A 23,135-nucleotide genomic window follows, 5' to 3' on the forward strand; every position below is an offset into this window, starting at 1 on the left:
GGCCCATGTGATGTGGTAATGACAGAGGGCCTGCAAGGTGGAGGGCTGTGTGGACCAGGTGGCACAGTGGCACGTGGAGGTGGAGTCATGCACACCCCTGACACAGTGTGGGTGGGAGAGGTTGGAGGGGTGCCCTTCCACTTTTTGGGAACATGCAATTGCTTCCCTGTCTTGGGGTTGATGGCAAGTGGTGGTGACACAACAGGCACACACACCAACTGTCCCACATCAGGGGCAGACTCTGGCACTCCCTCTGGTGATGTGCTTGATCCTGCAGAACGCTTGGGCTGTCTACGCCTCTGGACCACCTTACCCTCTCTGGAAGGTGTACCCCCTACTGTGCCCACCTTCCCACTTCCCCCAGGGGTGGTGTCTACAGTGCCCTCCTGTCCCTTCTTGCCAGGGGTGGTCACAACACTGCCCTCCTTTTCCAGAATCACTGGGCTGGACACAACACTGCCCTCCTTTGCCTTAATCACTGGCCTGGACACAACACTGCCCTCCTTTGCCTTAATCACTGGCCTGAACACAACACTGGCCTCCTTTGTCTTAATCACTGGCCTGGACACAGCACTGCCCTCCTTTGCCTTAATCACTGGGCAGGGCACAACACTGGCCTCCTTTGCCTTAATCGAGGGCTGGACACAACACTTGCCTCGTTTGCCTTAATCACTGGTCTGGTCACTACACTGCCCTCCTTTGCCTTAATCACTGGGCTGGTCACAACAGGGATCTCCTCTGCCTCAATGACTGGGCTGGTAACAACAGGGCTCTCCTCTGCCTCAATGACTGGGCTGGTCACAACAGGGCTCTCCTCTGTCTCAATGACTGGGCTGGTCACAACAGGGCTCTCCTCTGCCTCAATGACTGGGCTGGTCACAACAGGGCTCTCCTCTACCTGCCTCGATGTACTTTGGTTTGGGGTTGATGTGGTGGGTGGTTGTGTCCCTGTGCTCTCCCCAGGTGTACCCATGACATGCCAAACATCCTCTGTGGGCATAGGAGAGTCAATTTCTGGTGATGCCTCTGCAGCATGTGAGCCTGATGTCTGCCACAATGATCTTCTGGCCTTGCTCTTCTGTGACTTTCCCTTGTCTGTGCATATTGGGGGGGCCTGCTCTTCTTTGGGGATGGAGTCTGTGGACGGGATTGTTTGGTTTGGGTCTGACGTGTGCTCCTAGTGTTGTATCGTTTAGGTGACGTAGGTGCCAAGTGGTCACTGTCATCTGATGTGGCCACTGAATGGGTGGTCGTCACAGGCACCTGAGCTGCAATGGGAGCATGTGCCTGTTGAAGGGCTGACGTGACTGTGGCTGACAATGCCTGGACTGTACGGTGTAGCCCACCCACGTCAGAGTGTATGCCCTCCATGAATGCAATCACCTGGCCTAATTTGTTCTCGTGGGCACTGAAGGCATTGAGCAGGGCGGTTTGGCCCACGCAAAGTTGGCGCAGGAGCTCTACGCACTCTGCACTGAGGGCAGCAGGGGGGACAGGTGCAGGGGCAGCGGTGCCTTGTGTGAATGTCACTCGTCCCCTCTTAGTAACACGGATACGGCCAGCACCAGAGGAAGTGGATGGGAGGCTGGGCACTGGCCGCTGGGTGTCAGATGCTGCAGCAGACTCCCCATCCCCTGTGCCTGCTAACATAGTTGCATCCCCGCTGGCATCAGATGAAGTGGTACTCAGTGTCTCAGCCACAGATTCCTCCTGCACACTCCTGTCACCCTCAGATGCGCTGGTGTGCTCAGTGTCACTTGGCTCAGTGTCACTTGCCTCCGCTGCCGCTGTCGTGCTGGTCTCGCCACCACTTGTTTCTGGATCATGTTCCGTCGTGGTGTCTTGCGATTCTGCATTAGTGAGAGAAACAGGGTTGTGTAAGTGTCATCATCTGGTCACACGGTTTCAGATCAATGCAGCACAGTAGAGGCCTAGAGCTACATGGTAACCACTACACCCTGCAATCACTGTGCAGCTACACACTATATAGACCACAACAGTGCCTGTCATGCAGACAAACTGCCAGGAGTAAGGCATGTCAATGCCACACAGCACTACACCCTGCCCATGGATGGAGTGCCCCCACCCCACATTGACCTGCCCCATGGACATGATGTGGCCACAACACCCATCACCACTGACAACCCTACAGAGAACCAGAGGGGACCACACACACCTGTTTTGACTACACATGCCACAATGCCAACTAGGCCATAGCAAGCACCATGTGCCAATCTGGGTTCACATTGTCGTCGGATGTGGGGCCTCAACCGTCATGGTGCATGCAAAGTAGACAGACATGGTGTCACACTCATTAAGTGGACACTGCAGTTCACCACAATATGGACTCCCCACACCATCCCAATGAAGAGTGACCATGTGGCCACAATAAATCTGTCAAGGATTGAGAACTGCAGGCAGGAGCAGCACAGTAAGGCCATGTTGGGCCAATGCCTCATACAGGCACACATCACAGTCGCCACTCACATCACATATCACAGCATGGGAACACACGAACATCACATGTGTCACCGCTGGCACAGGCCCTGTACACCTGCATCCACTCCCAGACAAACTCTCCCTCCCCAGATACTCACCATCTCTGTCTTGCTGCTGATGCCCCTTAAGACGTGCATCCAGGTCTGGATTGGTCACTGCCAGTATGCGTCCCATCAGCGGAGTCATGGTGCGCCGTGCCAAATGCCCTGTGCGTGGTAGCATCCCCAAGGTCATCTCTGCCACTTGCTTAGCCAGCCGGCTGATGTCGTCCCGCCTCTTGTGACAGTGTGTGTGTCGTCTGTTTGATACCACCTTTGCTGCTACATCCCTCCACACGGCCTTACGTTGGTGTACCTTGAGCTGCAGGTATGAGAGTAAAGAAGGGCAAATGAACAGTTACACAATGTGAGATGTCAGCATCTATCAGTACAGCAGCCAGACACTGACTCAGGACTCACAGTAACCTCCCTCCCTCCAGAACTGGGGGTACCCTCACAAGGGCACTCTGCATGGCATAAACATTAGTGAATGCATGCACACTTTGTGGTTCCTAGTCTCCATGATATTCACACAAATGCATGATGCCTCAACACAAATGCATCGACAGCAGTGTGTAAGTCAGAAATTGTACAGGGCACTGATGGGGCATATCTACTTTTCAGTGTGAAGCAACGTTAGCAGGTAAGTTGGCTGATGTTCAACGTTTGGCTGTGCAGCCACTGAACCTACTCCGTGGGTCACACTGACTCTGACTACAGGGGCACCCTGAAATGTCCTCACAAGCATTCACTGTCATGGCATCTAAATGGCTAACAACCGTTGGGTCTGTATGCCTGACAATGTGACACACCCCACTCACACATACGAGTACAGGCCTAGGAAAGAGTCACATTGCAACACACACACTCCCTCGACCTGGAGACAGCTTGTCTGTCAGTGTTTGTCATTACCCCACATCCCAAGGCATATACTGCAGCATCACGACTACACGTCTTACACCACCCTGCCCTACAGCTCCCTTCATGGTGACTTACCACAACATTGTGACGACCGAACAGCCGTGGGTACTGTGCCAGCCCTTCATCTACAAGGACCTCCAGCTCCTCACTCGTGAATGGACTGGCACAGATCTTCTCTGTCCTTGACATCCCTGTGGATATGGCAGACCTGTGGTGGAAGTGAGTTGTGAGGGGTCCCAGGCAGCAGGCTCTTGAGGCAGCAGCAGGAGATGGACCCAGGCAGCAGGCTCTTGAGGCAGCAGCAGGACAGGGTCCCAGGCAGCAGGCTCTTGAGGCAGCAGCAGGACAGGGTCCCAGGCAGCAGGCTCTTGAGGCAGCAGCAGGACAGAGTCCCGGGCAGCAGGCTCTTGAGGCAGCAGCAGGACAGGGTCCCAGGCAGCAGGCTCTTCAGGCAGCAGCAGGAGATGGTCCCAGGCAGCAGGCTCTGTGAGCAGTGGAAATGTGAGGCTCACTCCCACCGATGTATAGCCCCCTGGGGTCGTTTGAAAGCTTAAAAGCTGCTACAATTGGTTGTCCGGGTCTGCCTTATTCAAAAGCATCCAATGACCACCTTCGCGGTAGCGGAGCACACCTTCCGCGATTTTCAAATCTGCATCATGCCACCGCGATCATCGCTGCCATTGGCTGTATGCAATGCTCCACGGCGGTGAAGCACCGCGGGTGCCCGGGTTGCGTTACCGCGATGGTGCATGATTCAAAAGCATCTAATGACCGCCTCCGCGGTAGCGGAGCACACCTTCCATGATTTTTAAATCTGCATCATGCCACAGCGATCATCGCTGCCATTGGCTGAATGCAATGCCCCATGGTGGTGATGCACCGCCGTGACCAGGCGGTAGGTACCGCGACTCATGCGGCGGAGCATACCCACCGCCATATACACATGTCCATATGCCAATGGCTACCTTGGCTGGGTAGATGGTGGTGCTGGTGTCACACAGGTGGGATGCCTGTTTCACTACGCCCAGCATGCCCCCTGCCCCACAGCCCAGCAGCATGGAGGCCTCCCCCACCCAGAAGCATGTGGCAGCCATTGCACTGTTCCCCCTCACCTAACAAGAAGGTAGCCATCTTGGAATGGAGTCCTGTTTGTGGGTGGGATGCCTGTTTCACTACTATCAGCATGCCCCCTGCCCCACAGCCGAGCAGCATGGATGCCTACCTTCCTGTTAGGTGAGGGGGAACGGTGCAATGGCTGCCACATGCTCCTGGGTGGGGGAGGCCACCATGCTGCTGGGCTGTGGGGCAGGGGGCATGCTGGGAGTGGTGATACAATCCTCCCACACACACAAACTCCTTTATTACATGATGGCTACCTACCTGTTAAGGGAGGGGGAACAGTGCAATTGCTGCCACATGCTCCTGGGTGGGGGTGGCCTCCATGCAGCTGGGCTGTGGGGCAGGGGGCATGCTGGGAGTAGTGAAACAGGCATCCCACCCACAAACAGGACTCCTTTCCAAGATGCCTACCTTCCTGTTAGGTGAGGGGGAACAGTGCAATGACTGCCACATGCTCCTGGGTGGGGGAGGCCTCCATGCTGCTGGGCCGTGGGGCAGGGGGCATGCTGGGAGTAGTGAAACAGGCATCCCACCCACAAACAGGACTCCATTCCAAGATGCCTACCTTCCTGTTAGGTGAGGGGGAACAGTGCAATGGCTGCCACATGCTCCTGGGTTGGGAAGGCCTCTATGCTGCTGGGCTGTGGGGAAGGGGGCATGCTGGGAATGGTGATACAATCCTCCCACACACACACTCCTCCATTACATGATGGCTACCTACCTGTTAAGTGAGGGGGGACAGTGCCATGGCTGCCACATGCTCCTGGTTGGGGGAGGCCTCCATGCTGCTGGGCTTTGAGGCAGGGGGCATGCTGAGAGTAGTGAAACAGGCATCCCACCCACAAACAGGACTCCATTCCAAGATGCCTACCTTCCTGTTAGGTGAGGGGGAACAGTGCAATGATTGCCACATGCTCCTGGGTGGGGGAGGCCTCCATGCTGCTGGGCTGTGGGGCAGGGGGCATGCTGGGAATAGTGAAACAGGCCTCCCACCCCCATACAAGTATCCATTGCAAGATGGCTGGCAACCTGTTGGGTGAGGGTGGACAGTGTGTTGGGGTTTGGGTTGTGCAAGGGAGTAATTCTCAGTGTGTTGTTTGGCATTTGTTTGTACTTACCAGCCTCCGCTCCCCCGGCTACTCCTGTGAGACTCTCAGGAATCAGTATGGCAAGCACCTTCTCCTCCCATGGTGTGAATGTTTTCTGTGGGACGGGAGGGCCACTGCCAGTCACGTTCACCAGCGTCCAGTTCTTACTCCTCCTCTCCTTGACAACCCTCTTGAGATCATGCCACCGCTTCATGATCTCCTTCCTGGATCTTGGGGTGGGCCCTACTGCATTCACCCTTTGGACTATCCTTTCCCACATTTGGGTCCTTCTGGCTAATGGTGTCTGTTGGACCAGGCTACCAAACAGTTGTGGCTCTACTCTCACTATCTCGTTGACCATGACTGTCAACTCACTCTCAGTGAATTTGGGCATTTTAGGTGTGGTCATGTTGTGTTGTGTTTGGATTGTTTGTGGGTGCTGGTGGGTAGGTGGTGGGTGTGATGTTGGTGTGTGAGGTCTGAGGTGTGCTGGGGGATTGTTGGTGCTGGTGTGATGGTGGTGGTGATGGTGGTGGTGTTTGTGTGTGTGTGGTGTACTCTTTTGCTTCTCCTGTGAGATGTGGTGTATGGCCTTCTCTTCTGGAGTATTGCAAAGGATTGTGGTCAGTGAAGCTGGTGGTTTTATACTCAGCTGTGTGGGTGTGACCAAGTGGTATTTGGATGTCAGGTGTGTGTGGGAGTTGCCCTGTCCTTGTATATTTTTTTTCGCAATTTTTATTGCTATTTGTATTTCTTTCATGGGGGGGGGCATAGCTACATTGATTTGTTCAATGTTTGACATCACTGCGGTGTTTTGTAATCATCCGCCATTTTTTTCATGTTCATTCCGCTGCGGTGGCTATGCTGCAGCTCTTCGGCTATCTCTCCCATTCACTCCTGTGTGCGACCGCGGCGGTCGGAAACAGCTGTTCCGACCGCGGGACACTCGGGGATATCCTAATTTCCCGTGCGGTGTCTCCGCTTTACCTGTGGACGGTTTTGTCTTTTCCGCTGCTTTTCTGGCCGCCGCGGTCGGAGTTTGGGCATCACCGCAGGCGTCGGGCGGTTTTATTTCAACCGCTACCGCCGCGGTCGGTCTTTAGTGGCGGTTGATCCTAATTTGACCGCCGGTGTATCCGCGGTCCTGGCGGGCGGTTGTTTTCTGCCTCCATGGCGGGCGGGGTGATTTTCCGCCCGACATCCTAAAGTGTCCCTTAGTGTGGTGAACTTCTAACCTCTGTGCTCACGTAAGTGTTTCATAAACTGTTACTATGGTAACAGGCAAAAAGCCGTTTGGGGGTAGAGTTGAAAGGTACTAGCTGTACAAAAAACGTTGCATTTACCCTGGATCCTCTACAAGACAGAAAGGAAAGCAAAGTAAAACAAAACACTGTGTACCAGATATACAACCCCCTTGCGCCACTTACGCGTCCAATGCCCCCCCCTACAAAATTAAAAGTGTGTGGGCCTCAATGACGCCCCTAAAACCCCGGGAACAGCCACCCCCCTGAGATTTCTGTATTGTGTGACGGGGGCTGCATGGCCCTCCGCCTGGTGCCCTGGAGAGCACTGGAGTCCGCCACGACCAGAGCCAGATCCTCCAGTGTCCCAGGGTGCCTACACCCAGGACACTGCTATTTGCTATGAGAAGGCGGAAGTCTTCCGGCTCCCGTCCTCCCATAGCAAACTTGGGGCCAAATTACCAAGAAAGGGCGATACATTATCACCGCTTTTATCGTCAGGAAACTGCCGCTAAAGCAGCCATAATTGGCTTGATAATATGCACTTGTGAATTCCCATTGAAGCACAGGTTCTGGTGTTAACCTGGGCTTCTATGGAAAAACTAAAAGTTGCGTACCCAGCTCAGTGCGGTCCCCTGTTGTGCACGCCCTGGATGCACTACTTATAATCTGTAGGGTGCGCGACTGCAGCACCTTTGGTGCACAACTTCTACGCGTTTGGGAGCCACCATTACTTTTCCACAGCAGGATTTACTAACATGCAGCTCCCCATCTGCAAAAGCAATCTGATTTCAATTTTGAAGGAGAAAACATATTTCCTTGCTATGGGACAGCAGGATGGGCACCCCGGGACACTGCAGGAGCCGGCCCTTGGAGATGGCGATCCCCAGGGCCATCTTGGGCTCCAGGACAGGGGCCACCGTCTCTGCTATTTTAGGGTCGCTGTCTAGGATCCGCATAGGGTGTGCGACGGATACGACTTTTCCAACGTGGTTGCTACGCGACTTGTGCGTGACTTCTTGCACATACGCAAGATGTATGTATTACGCGACGTGACAGGCGCACGGTAGCGCGTGATGTCACATGCATATCGGACGCGGTGAGTGCGCCATTCCCGCAATTTTTTTAATGTTGAAAAACCTATTTATATATATTTAATATAAATATTAAGACAAGACATTATCTGAATATTGTTCTTAAAAAGTACATCTCTTTTTAATGCAATTTCGTGAAGTCGCGCTGGGTGCGAGCACGGTACGAGCAGGGTGCGTGCTGCCTACCCGCACCCCATGTGACTTCAAAAAAAGAGATTTGATTGGTTCATTACACTTCCTATTGAAACTATTGAGGAACCCCACCCATTTCAATCACTCTTCTCAGAACTTTTCCTAGGAAAGAGCCCCTCAAAAGATATTTCTTGTTGAAGAAGATATACACTTCATTCAACTATGGCTGCCCATCAACCTGCTTCTTCTGATTCAGAACACTCTTCAGAGCAGGAATTTGATGCTGAATCTCCCCCAAAAGAAAGGTACAGCGGTATGGTATGGAAATTTTGTACATATCCAACTGGATTGAAGAAGGTGAATGCGACCACAGTCACCTGTCGCATTTGCAAGACTGTGCTTTCAAGAGGAGACCCCACAAAGAAGTATTCTTGTGGAACTGCAAGTTCGCGCAAGCACTTGCAAACCAGACATCCAATCAACTATGCCAGGGAGGAGTTAAGAAGTTTGTGGGAGTCTCCTTCTGATTGGTCGGCAGTCCCGAGTACCAGTGGAGCAACACCAGGAATCTCTACATCACAGCCTCACACCCGTCACCAATTTGGGACACTAAGAATCTCATGCATAAAATGTGGACGGCTGATTGAGTATGGGGAGCAGTCAGTGGATCTTATGTGTTGAGTTGTTGACCACCACCAGTGTTAGTTTTCTTTTCTCCTCTCCTCACAGTTTTTAGTTCTCTTTTCCCAGTTCACATTTTTTCCCGTTTTAAAAAAAACCCAAAAATACAAAATCGTTCCAAAAAAAAAAACATCAAAAAGAAAAAAAAAGTTGTTTTCAGAACTAAGTACTCTGGTTAAAGAAAGAGCTTAACTAGTATGCTAGTGTGTGAACGTTTAGATGAATGTATGTGTAGTGCATAATTGACTGTAAAAATACATTTGTGATGTATGGTGAATGCATAAGTGCAAAATTATAAGGAACTGCTGCAGCATGATACTGTAAACTGGTTACTTACAGCATGCTGTGGTACTTCCAAAGCACAGGGATGCAACATATGTATATAAATATGTTGAAGGTCTGTGCTTCACTTCGCACAGCTGCTTAAACTGCAGCCGTGTGGTGACACAGGCACTCTTCCACCAGGGTGCAAGGATGTCTGTGTCATGCGGAGATTGTTTTTGTGCAAAAAGCGTTCCTGCACAAAAACAAACAGTAAAGGCATTTTTTTCCTTCAATATATGTTGTGCATTATAGCATATATTGAATGTGAAAAAATGAGGAAAAGGGAAAACAATATTTCTCATTGTGCTTTGCTACACCAATAGGAGGATGGTGCAGCATTCACAAAAATGTCCAGATTTATGATTTCTGATAAATCTGGAGATGTGTCTTGTTCTATGAGTCTTCTGTGCAAACACGCACTCCAAAACCTATAGAACACCTTTTCAACGCAAAGTGCTGTGTATATTGATGTATACAGAATGCCTTTTCTTTACCTTGTAAATAAGAAAGAGAGCTAATGGCTAGGCCAATTGTTATTATAGGAATACATTTCTGTACTGATATCAGAGAACAAGATACATTTAAAACTTCTTATGTTTTAGGCAACTGATAGGACATATTGATATATTACTGAAGGGAAGGGATGCGGCCTAATATGACATGTGCAAAAACACTCAGTGATGTGGTTTAAGTTAAAGGGTTTAATTTCTTTTAATTCTGAAATTACCGACACCTGCAAAACAACCATATCATTCTATTCTGTACTATACCATGTAACTTGCAGACAGGTTTTCTTAAGCTGTCCCCTGTTTCATACTTGTCTGCATTGGAATTTTGTGGCACAAACCTAGTCCATCCATCTTCCTTTTCTTCAACTGTGTGGAAACAGAGTCCATTGTGCATTTTAAGACTTACTACCTCAACAGTAATACACGTAAAAAATGGTACACATTTTATTCACTTGTTTTTTATAATCTAAATGGTGTTAATTTTGATATCTTAAAATTAGGATCTGTAAAAGAAAAGAAAAAATTGTTATAGCATGTAATAATACATTTTTAATAGCACATCATAATTTTAAAATTTTACAAAGTAATTTCTGTGCCTTATTGCTGTTCTCAGAATATATTGAATTTTACTACAAATAGTGATTTCAATTGTATTCATCACATAACAGCAGGCAAAAATACCCCAATCAATTAGATTAAAAAAACATTATTCCATCTATAGTAAAATACTAGACAATACAAATCAAAGATATATAAAATGATTACTGCTAAGAAAATGTTATACCCTAAATTTATAAACACTATAAATGATGCCAGTTAAAATTATACACCGAGACAATGTGCAACAAAAAGTCCATAATTCATACAAATACTATTCCTTGAGGCAAAATTGGATTTTTGCAGTCATTTTTATGTAAATTGTCCAATGGTAATGCTACGAAATGATAATAATAAATTCCTCAGAGACTGAATTATCTTCCTAAAACTTTGGTTTCAAAAATATTAGGTAGGAATTTGGTAATTTGAAAGGCAAACGTTACAAAGGCTCCATCCTTTCTCACTTTTGAGATAGGCAGTGTAATGTCCAGATGTTATTGAAGGACCATCGTGGAGAATTATTGCTACTGCTACAAAAGTCCTTCCTGATATTGATAGTTGTGTAGCTACAAAATGTTTTATTAAAGTGTCCAATTTACTTCTGTCAGCTGTACAATGCTGCATCATTAAAATTATATATTTTTCATATCTTTGGATAAATAATGTTGATAACATTTCTAATTTGCATTGCCTACACTCCAGGTTTTGGTTTGCAGCTTTAACTATTTTACTGAAAGACACTGATTTACAGTCCGGTAATGTCAAATATAAAAATCTTTCAGTCTCTACATTATTGATACATGTATACATACAATTTTCACATTGATGTTCCCATTTATAACAAAGGCCAAAAATATTCTCTATGTCTACACCTTCATTTTCCAATACTGTAAGCATATACATTAGAAACTCCTGAGCATCTTGTTGGATATATGGTGTAAATTGTGTAGAACCAGAACATACATACAAAAGATTACGAACATCAGAAACGCTTTGTATTTTAGTTTTATTTGTTCTCAATTTTTCATAAACAAAATGTAACAAGGAACAAAATATTTTTTCACGATTCTCTATAATTTGCTGTTGCAAACCTTCAAGAAAAAAACCAACATTGACCAATACATTAGCATAGCAGTTGACACCAGAACTATTTTCAAACTGAAAACCAACAATCTCTTCAACAGTGTCCTTTTTATTTTTGCTTGCAATCACAACATTATCTTGTTTTTTTCCCTTCTCTACACCTTCAGTACAGATATTCTCATACCTTTTTTTTCGAGCAACCATACGCTTTTAAAATACAGGATATTGAGCTAAATTAGGAGCATATGTTCTTTTTAACCTATTGTACTCTTTGACACAGTTGGCATCTGCAGTAATCTTAGAATCATCAAAATCAATAGAAATCAAACCAGATATTGTTCTGACTCGCGACAAAGCAACGTATGCCATACCTTCTTTAAACACAGTATTTCCAATGTTCATCAAAGCACTGTCAACACTTACACCTTGAGATTTATGAAAAGTCACTGCATATGCCAGAGAAAATGGAAACTGTTTTCTATGGAAAAAAAATCTTTAACAAGCAAAAAATGAACAGACCAACAACCAATTTGTTTCACTTCTTCAATCTGATCAAATGTAATCTTTAAGAATTCAATACCATCCTTATTTTGATAATTAACAAAATCCACAACTTTGCCCATTGCTCCATTAACTAAACCTTTTTCTACATCCAAAATACACCTTAAAATTATCCGACAGTTCCTACATGCATATAGATTCTTTTCTAAACCAGCAGTTTTAGATATTGATTTTTCTATAGAATCCAATTTTGTCTTCGATTTTTCGGTCAAAATAATAGTGATTCCTTCATGTTCTATTTTATCGATTGCTTCCATTTTTTTTATTTCTTCATTTTCCAGTTTCAAAAGTTGTTCATTGAATATAGAACACTCACGCAGTGTTGGCATTAAGCAGATTACAGATTTCGTATCTGCAATTTCCATGTATATTTTCTCAGGAACTATATTTTCATTTGGAAATAAATTGGAAAGTAATCGAGTCTGTAAAGCTTGTTTGCCATGTTCAGTCAGTAGTCCAATTTTTATATCTTGGAGAATAACTCTATAATCAACATCATTTGCCTGTCGCATATTTGTAATGAGTTCTTTGTATTCAAAATATGACCAAATGTTCACGTTTCTAACACTACCCAGAGACTTTTTGGTGCCTTCATGCGCAAGTGTTTTAAATACTGATTGTCCTTTTACAGGAGTCAGTTGCAGTAAATCTCCAAAAACTATGACGTGTTTTCCTCCAAATAACACGTCATACTCTGTTTTAAGAATTTGCTGCATTCTTAAATGCACAAAGGCAAGCATTAAGTTTGATACCATGCTTACCTCACCAATAATGAGAAGTTTCATTTTCGTCAAGACTCTTGAAACTTCACAACAAGCTTCTCCAGATAGCTTGTGGTATTCCAATTTGTTTTCCTGCTCTACTGGTGGCATTTGTAAACAATGTAAAGTAATTCCTTTGGAGCAGTGACAACACAAAACAAATGTGACTCAGTTGTTTTCTGTAGATAACTTGTAATTATATTAATTAGGAAACTTTTTCCTGTTCCTGCTTGTCCACTCACGTACATTCGTATAGGTTGAAATGACGAGCATGAGCACTCTTTCTTTTCATGAAGTAATCCATGGTCAATCTGTTATCTCACTTGCTCATATCATTGTTTTTTGCTCAACATTTAGTTGTTCTTCCAAGTTTCCTAAGTTTGTTACATCCTCTTGAGCTTGATACATTGCTGTTTTCACCTCATTCATGGCCATTGCTGCTTTTTTTCCAACAATTGGTTGTCCTAGTGGATCTTGACTCAGCGCAGCAGAACTTTGACTGTCTTGAGATCTGTCTCTAGCAATCTCAGCTGCAATTGTAGCTTCTTGATCAATTTCATCGTTCAACATTTTCACATAATTAGCAAAAACACTGCATTGTATGCTATCTTTACAAGCATTAAAGGAATCTTCATCGCTCTGGAAATCTACAAGTAATTCCAGTTCTGAATGCCGTGGTTTGAATAGTTGTAAAAGAGCTAAATAGTAAAATTCCCTTTTATCAGCAGTGTCACAACTCAGCTTCCTGTGATTAATCAAATGTCCTTGCGTTTGTTTCACCAAACATCCTTCGGAACCAATTACTCCATATTTTCCATCATTGATGTTCTCTGTAGTATTCTGTTTAAAAGTGTAGTTTTGCAGCACTTCATAGAGACACATGTTCTCAAGATGATGACTTCTGTTTGGGTAATATGTATCCAACATATTTGTTTTCAAAATATCTGTACTTTCTGGATTTTTTGCTGCTAAATATTCAATTTCTTGTACAGATTTCAGTACTCCATTTCGTATTGCTGCAAGACCTAGAGTCACATAAATGATTCTTGTAGATTTGGAGTATAGACTTGCAGATGATAACCGATCTGAGCATTCATATTCTCCGATTTCTAGATGCGATAACATCTTCAAACTGATACTGTATAATTTCTTATTTAGTCTTCTCATGAGAAATCTCTTCCCACATTTCTTTCAATTCTGTCTTTTCTGATTTTGTAATATAAGATGTTACATATCGAGCAACAGCAATGGATTTGTCCGTGACATATTGAATATCCATGTTAGCATTCCACATGGATATAATAACTCGGTTGTAGTAATTTATGTATTTTGACTCTTCATTTCTTCTTAAGTTGTAGGTATTTTTTAGAGACTTTCTTGTGATAGTATGTCGCAAAGATGACATAAAACTGTTCACTCTTACTTTCGATATTACAGGACGAGGAAATCCAAAACGACATTTGGTGTAGAACTTGTCCTTAGATTTGTACTTTCGTCGACAGTATTTTCCACATCGGTGGCTTTGGAATCGTAACACTTGTGCTCTTATGTAGTTTTCTTCTGTGCTTTTGGTTACAGCACATGTTGCATATTGTTCAATAAAACTCAAAACAGCATCATCCGCATCTGGTCCAAATTTGGGAGCGTCCTTAATCCATGACAGCATATGTATATAAGGTGTGGTAAAAAAATAATTAATTACCGGATCTATTTTTCGGGATACAATGATAACAGATAGCTCAATAAATAAGAGTCAAGATTCGAGGTATCTTTAGTTTGCAGGTTTTAATACAGCATAAAGGACAGCAACAGGACACCCTGCACGGGAATAGGATGGCAGGGCCCGGCAGCTGCCGGGGTAGGATCTGGGATGAGCGCGCTAACTTTAATAACAGTACATAACATATATATACTAAAACAATTGCATTATAGTTAATACAGTAGGCGTAGCAGTGGGCGGAGTTTGTAGCAGTCGCGAAAGATAAGGTACAAAGTGGGTGTAACAAGAGGCGTGTACAGGGCGTATACATAGACATGTGATGTAAACGTAACAGAATATGTCATAAATGGGGCGGAAACATGGAGGGGGCTACCTAAGGAGCCGGGACCTCTGACCTAGTGGTGCGCGCAAGCTGGCAATGACGTGTTACTAGGGAGAACTGGGGCTATGACTTCTGCGCTAGAAGAGGAGACTAAAGTCTGGAGAGTCAGAGCGACATGTACCTAAACACTATCTAGTATCTGATGTTTAGAGAACATGTTGATAGAATCCAAAAGTTATCAGGGCAAAGGCTAACAGACACTAAGACTGGTGCATGCATTATTCTACATGTAGTGCGTGTTGAGGAATATTAAATGACCATTAATACAGTATTTCTCTTACATGGAGACATAAAGGCTAGACGATGACTGAAACTATTGATGCGATTCAGTAGCTTAGGAATGCAGAGAAGGAGAGCTGGACTGATAACTAGAATCATAACATACTCTTGGCAGACTGGCAGGCAGAGCCAGGCCGAGCCGGGCACTGTGAGGCAGGAAGTAAGTGAAGGGTCAGGGATACAGGTGGGGGCTGTATCGCTCCTCAGCGAGGGTTCAGGAGACAGGAGCTGAATCTGGTGTCCGGGCCCTTTTGAGGCCTAGAAACGGGGACTTTTACTGAATTAACGTGCACACTGTGAAACGTGGCAACATAGCTTTACATAGGCCTAATACTCGTAGCCTTCACGAGAACTGGAAACTGGCATACTAGAGTGGGACATAACTGGAATTGCGTCTTTAATCGATCATAAGGGAATACATATGCATATTAATCATGCACATATAACATAAGATGGGGAACACGTAGGGACACAGAACATGGCAAAATTTACTTTTCCACATTCCCTCCTTGTCACTACGTTTCCATCAGGAAACATCAATATTCATGATACCATCTATCATTTCATACAGTATCATTTGCTCGTCTCGAATTGTCTTGGAACGGGACTTAGGGCTAGGACTTGGAATACAGGATGTAGCACAAATGCCGCAAATCACAGGGCCACATTGTAAACAGAGGCAGCAACTGAAAATGATCATTACTGCTATACCTAGGAATGACAATACTTTCCATCCCCAGGCAGAAATTATACTCCAGAGCCAACCGGACCATGTCCAGGTGCCTGGATTCTGGTGTAACTGATGGGCAATTTTATGAAGTCTGGTTATAGCTGAATAAACAGACGGCGCGTTATTAGGAATGAAAATGCAGCAACTAGATCCGATGACTCTACATGCTCCTCCTCTATCGGCCAGTATGACGTCAAGAACGAGACGATTTTGGAGCACAACAAATCTCATAGCAGATTGCTCTTCGGTTAAGTTACCTAGAGCAGAAGTAGTCTCATTCACTACTGCTTCAAGGGTTCTGGTTAACCTACGGATTAGCTTACTATTCTGGACAGGGCCTATAAAGAAGAAGAATCCTTTATTGAAATCTTGATACTGTTCTAGAGCAGTTTCAGTTTGATCGACAATCGGGGACTCGATCTCCCTTCTATGTCTAATGTGTACTAGGTGTGTGTTTCTATGATAATCGGATGGGGCTAGAAAAACTGGTGGCAGTAGGAAGGCAATGTAACATGTTCCATCCCAATCGAGGGGCAGACGAACATATGCGGTCTGACCACAAACAAAATATGAATGACGTGAGGCTTTGAAAATAGATTTCCCTCTGTCACTATACTTGACAATAGTAGTACAATCACTATGTCCTACATGTGCAGAACCATTCTTTCGGACACATAATTCGCCTTTGACTGGTAGTACTGAAATAGCAGGTAGATCTGGAGTAGTATCGGACTGAACATTCAGGACCATAAAATTCGAGGAATAATTACCCAAATTATAAACTTCATTTTCTAGATCTAACCCGGTTCTATGGGAAAGACCTTGCTTGTCTGGAAAACATGTACTATTCAGAAGGGACATATCAGTTGAGGATGACGTTAACGTGGACCATGCTCCACACGAACCATTATGTGAAAACGGATAAGGAAAGAGTGGCAGAACTCCCTTCGGTGTCTGGAAAGGGGTGAGTCGACCACACACCCAACAATTAGTGGCATTGCTGGTCTGGTGTGAATAGTGTAACATTCTTATAAATGTGTTATTTCTCATAGCAAGACGATAGGATAGTTCGTGAGGAGGCAGATCACTAAATGTGTGTTCTACTGTAGCATTAGAAAACTTATTTACATGAGAAATTGGAAAACATAAATGCAATGCATAACTTGTACAGGTAACCATCAAACTCAAAAACATAAGAAAACATAAAATAACGATACATCTGATAGAGTTTTGACTAACTCTCTCACTATGGGGGTCTATCTCATACATGTCAGAAACCTGTCTAACCGTTTCACCCGAGGGGGACTTAGACAATTAAACTGGCTGACTTATTTTACTAGACCGGAGCTTACTTTTATACTCCTGCTGCGGAGTTTCCTCTAACAGGGGAGGCTTGGAATCAAAGTTTGTAGCGGGACAGTCCTTGAGAATAGGGCAGTTTTTAAAATTCTGGCAGTCCTTAAAAATGGAACAGTCCAATGTTTTTATGCGACATCCATGGAATTTCTTGACGTGAGACAGGTGCACCCAGCCCTTGCGGCCTTCCAGCTTCACGGCCGTGCGGGTGGTCAGAAGGACAAGTTGAGGTTGTTTCAAGCGGGGCTCCAGCGGACTTGAACGATCAAAGTTCCGGACAAGTACCAGACTTCCTGGAACGATTTCATGCGGTTTCACCTCGGTATTGTCTGGAAATGCGGCGGCAACCTGTGAACGACAAGAGTGGAGGGCAGACATCAAGGAAGCTAGGTAATCTGTCAGCATATTACTGGAAACATCTGTAATACTTCGGGGTCTAGGTGTACCCCACATGTTCGGGGGCGGCCGAATACGACCTCATAAGGGGACAGACCTGATCTGGAATGTGCGACAATGCGCATATAGAATAGGGCGACTGGCAGAGCTACTAGCCAGTCTACACCTTTCTCTTTACAAATTTTGGCGATGCGGATTTTCAGGGTCTGATTATGTCTCTCTACTAGACCTGCTGCTTCAGGATGGCGTACACAATGAAACTTCCACTGGTACCCTAACAGAAGGGACACATGCTTCATTAACTCAGATGAGAATGGCTGGCCGTTGTCTGAATACACGACCCTAGGGAGTCCATAACGAGGGAAAAATTCACGAACCAGCTGCTTGGCAGTGGTCGCGGCTGTGTAATCTGGAACTGGATATGCCTCTGTCCACCTGGACAAAGTGCATACAACTACAAGGACATACTTGAAACCTCGACATCGCTCCATCTGGATATAATCCATCTGGAGGACCTCAAAAGGGTGGTCAGGAGGCTGGAATCCCCCTTGTTCCACCGGGACACTTTTACCTGGATTAAACTGGCAACATATCATACAGGTACGGACTTTCTGCTTGGCTGCAGCTCGTAAATGCTTGTTGAACCAAATGTTCTGGATACTATCTAACATAGCTTTTTCTCCTAAATGTGCAGGACTATGTGCGGTATTAATAATGACTTGAACCATTGAGTCGGGGAGAAACCATGTGGCTTTTCCCTTCGTCAACCATCCCTGATCTGTCTGGACCCCTCCTTGTTCGGACCATTTCTTGATTTCATCGGGAGTAGCATGTAACTGGATATCTATGACATCTTGAGTAGGGTCCTTAACTGTCATACATGTAATCTGATCTGGAGTGGGTGTCTGTGTCGTGTTAACTGGAATGTCTGGTGTCTGAGCTGTAAGCTTGGCTGTTCGATCTGCAAGATCGTTACCTTGGGAAATGATGTCAGTGACTTTCGTATGTGCTTTGCACTTCATGATAGCGATAGCTGTCGGTAAATGTATTGCATCTAACAGGGCTTGAATGAGGAGACCATGCTGAATCTTGGTTCCATGAGAAGTCATAAAACCTCTTTCTTGCCAGAGTACTCCAAAGTCGTGTACGACTCCGAATGCATAACGTGAATCTGTGTATATGTTAACTTTCAGGTTCTTGGCACGTATGCAGGCTTGGGTCAGAGCGACTAGCTCTGCTGCTTGAGCGGACAGGATATCAATACGGTGTGTCTCTATAACTTCAGTGTCAGTAGTCACTGCATACGCGGCTACTAGTTCTCCTGTACTTGTTCTCATACATGAACCATCCACATAAAGTGTCAGGTCGGGATCTGGTAATGGAATATCTGTCAGGTCTTGTCTTGGTTTTGTCATGGTGTTAACAACTTCCACACAATCATGTGTGGCAGGATTTGAAGTAACTGACGGTAACAGTGTAGCAGGATTTAAAACATTGCAGCGTCTGATTTCTATGTGTGGCTGGAACAGTGTCAATTCATAACCTGTTAAACGTGCAATTGTCAAGTAATGGGTCTGTGTTCGGTTTAAAAGAACTTCCACGGAGTGTGGAACTTGTACTGTCAGGGAATGTCCTAACACTATGGAATCACTTTGTCTGATAGCTAGAGCTGTGGCTGCAACTGACTTGAGGCACGCAGGCAGAGCCTGGGCTACTGGATCTAGTGTGCTAGAAAAATAAGCACAAGGCTTGTATTGTCCTGCTTGATCTTGTGTGAGAACAGATAAGGCTGTACCGTTACGTTCAGTAACAAAAAGTGTAAAAGGCTTACTGTAGTTCGGTGTTGCTAGAACAGGTGCTTGGCATAAGGCTTTCTTTAATTCATTAAAAGCAAGTGTATGTTCAGATGTCCAAGGGAGGACAGTCAATACGGCTGCCTCCTGTGTCGTTAACTGTATCAGTGGCTTGGCTAGAAATGCATACTGAGGAATCCATTGTCTGCAATAGGAAGTGAGGCCGATAAAAGCTCGTACTTCCTTCTGTGTCTTGGGCTGAGGAAGACTCGCTATTAACTGGATACGGTCAGGTGTCAACTGCCTACCCCTCTTGGACAGTAAGTGTCCTAAGTAGACCACTTGCTGGACACAGAATTGAAGCTTCGAAGGGGACACCTTGTGTCCCATCTCGGCTAGGAAATACAGAACTGTAAGTGACGCACGTTCGCAGTCACGTTCAGAGCGGCCTGTGATCAGTAGATCATCGACATACTGGAGCAGGGCAGTGTCAGTTGGCATGTGAATATTGTCTAATTGTCTCTTAAGTGCTTGACTGTAAATGCTAGGACTTTCTGTGAAACCTTGAGGAGCTCGTGTAAATTTATAGCTCCTTCCATTTAAACAGAATCCGAAAAGGAACTGGCTGTCTGGATGAATGGGAACACTGAAAAATGCGTTTTTGAGGTCTATGACAGTGAAAAACGTGGCTTCAGAATCAATGGCTGTCAATAGGGAAGAAATATCTGGAACAACTGGGTACTGGGGAATGATACATTTATTAAGTTCTCGAAGGTCAATCACTAATCGATATACTGGAGGTGCATTTGGATCAGTACGTTTCATGACTGGAATGATAGGAGAATTACATACATTGGAGTCAGTTTCTACAACCACTCCTTGAACAATGAGCTCGTCAATAATTTTGGATAAGGCTGCTACAGCCTCAGGTGGCAATCTGTACTGTCTGATTCGTGGTAACACTACACCTGGTTTCAGAGTCACACGATGGGGTGTGATCTGCATACAGCCAACATCAGTTGGACCTTGTGCCCATAGATGCTGCGGGACATTCAGTAATCTTGAATCAAAATCACGTAATACATAGTGACCCTTAAAGTCACGTAAAAACAAACGTATTCCTTCTGGGGAGCAACAAATAACTGCACCTAATTCTTTTAATGTCTTAATGCCTAACAAATTTTCTGGACATGATTTCGTAAGTAATAAATCAGTAGTTCGGGACAATGGACCTACTTCTAGAGTAACTGGTTTGGAAATCTCGTTAACTATTGGCTTTCCTGAAAATCCAAGGGAAACATTTCTAGAGCCTGAGAGCGGAGCCCCTGGAACCTCGTCATGACTGATAGTAGTCCTACTTGCCCCTGTATCAATCAGAAACTTTCTGTCTTTCCCTAATACTTGACTGTGAACATAGGGACCCTCTTGATCTACAGGTATCTCGATGAGAGGCAAGCCTACCTCCCTCTCTAGGCTGTTTCATGAATACTGCTGGTACTCTGGATACTCGGACTGTGCATACTGGTACATCTGCTGTGTAACATGCTGTGTTGCAGCTATAGGCTGCGGTACTGTAACTGTCTGTTGTGCATTCTGTGGTAACTGAGAAGTCTGTGAAACTTGTTCTTGTCTAGGCGGACGTGGTCTCTCTTTAGTCTTACCGGTAGCTATGTTGTGTTTCAGAACTGCACACTCGTTTATAAAATGACCTGGTTGTTTACAATAATTGCAGGTCCCTTTAACAGGAACTGCAGGATGACTGGCTTGATTCATACCCCTCTTCTGACTGTCTTGAGGAACAGATTGTGCAACTAAGACTTTCATTTTCGTGTCTTTCATACGTTTCCTTTCGTGATCTTGCTCTTCTCTGATTCTATTCTGGTGATACTGAAGCATCTGAAGCATTTGGGACGGAGTATTAGCTTGCCAGGTACTTTCGACTTTCAAAACTCGATTTTTAACTTGTGGGCTTGAATTCTCGACTAGTTTAGTAACAAAAAGATGAGGGTATGACTCGCTACTCGTCTTCAAACCACTGTTGATACTAAAACATTTCTCGAATCTAGAATAAAAATTACTAGTATCTTCGTCTGGTTTCTGTTTACAGGCTGAGATTGCATCCCAGTCTTCCTTTTTCGTGGCTAATAATCTTGGCAAAACTTGTATTAACAGCTCTGGCAATTCTTTACATTTATCTCCTAGACCGGTACCTGGTACACGTGTATTTTCTTCAGCTTCTAGAGCTGCCCAGTCTATCTTTTTCTCTCCCACCTCCCATTCTTTTTCTTTGAGTTTTTCATATATGCCCGCAGGCAACAGGACCTTTAACATTTTAATGATATCTGGATACGTGTATTCTCCCATACGGAGCATGTCCTTTAATTCACGGTGGAACCCTGCTGGATCTTTATCGTGACATGGAATTAACTTCTTCATTTCTAAGAGTTCCATCTTTGTGATGGGGGTGTAAACAAATACTCGTTCTAGATCACCACCCGCTGTCCTAACTGGGTGTACTTCTCGTAATGGATTCTGTCTGTCTATGTAGAATGGCTTACTCTCTGGGGGTGAGACGTGAACAAAATGCGGATTCAGAAACGTTCGGTATTTGTGGCGCTGTTCTAGAATGACACTTATTAAATCGGTACCTAGACCTTTCCATCTGTACTGGAGTAACTCGTTCAAGACATCATGTAGTGGACCTGGATCAGAATGCTGTTCCTCATACAGTGTAATGAGGTGCTGGATCATATACATACCCACCAGTCGCTGCTCGGCTGGGGGCAGTTTCAGAAACATTTGTGCCACTATTTCGTCTGGAAAAGTGGTAGAATCAGTAGCCCATCGGACTGCTGATCGGGCTAGTTCTTGTTCATGCATGGTACTAAGTTCACTATAACCGATTCGTGATTTCAGAATATGATCGGTAGCTTGAAATACTTGTTCAAGATTTTCTAGTTCTGGTGCTGGAGGAGAGAAAACTTTCTTGTGTTCTAGGCGTGAATGTCGGTCGGAAAGTCTAGTTCTACCTACATACGCTATTCTGTCGGGATTCTCGTTGTCTACCTCTTCAGTAGAGGAGTCACTTTCTTTCTCGGACACTTGTCTTGCTTCTCGTTTCTCGTGTAACCTTATTATTTCCTTACGAATTTTCTTGCACATACTCTCTATACAGTTCTGTGTCTTGTGTCTTCCCTCGGCTATATTGTCACTCCACCTGGTCAGGACTTTCATTTCTTCTCGATCTTTTTCTGGATAATCTTGTTCTCTTATTAAACAATTAATTATGAATTTTAACAGCATGAGCTGAATCTCGACTTTTCTTTTATTCATAGCATCGCCAATACTTTCTGGATCTTCTCCTGTACGGATAAAACGATATATTCTGTCTAGATATTCCTTCATATTCGGTAGGGTGTCCAAATATTCGGTCACCTTTCTTATACGCAACGAATACAGGACCATACCATCATCGCCTGGGACTGGATCATAACGGCATTCGGTAAGTGCTTTCCTGATATCTGCAACTGACTGTAATTTTGGCGAACGCTGTACCGCTCGTCTATGTAACTCGAGTGACGTTAGACGTCTGTGTTGAGGTGGGGTTCCAGGAGGACTTCCCCCCGAGGCCCCTAAACTAGAATCGTCGACGGGTATGGTACGGGCTGGCATAGTGACTGATGTAGCTGGTACGTGTATTGTGGGCTGAACCGGGGGCACCGTAACAGGTACTGTAGCAGGCGCCCCGGTGACTGGAGGAGCAGGAATTACATTATTTACAGGAGCAGGCGGGACAGGATTTGCATATTCAGGAACAGTGTCATCCAAATA

This window comes from Lissotriton helveticus, chromosome 8 (genome assembly GCF_964261635.1).
Source record: "Lissotriton helveticus chromosome 8, aLisHel1.1, whole genome shotgun sequence".
NCBI classification, from domain to species: domain Eukaryota; kingdom Metazoa; phylum Chordata; class Amphibia; order Caudata; family Salamandridae; genus Lissotriton; species Lissotriton helveticus.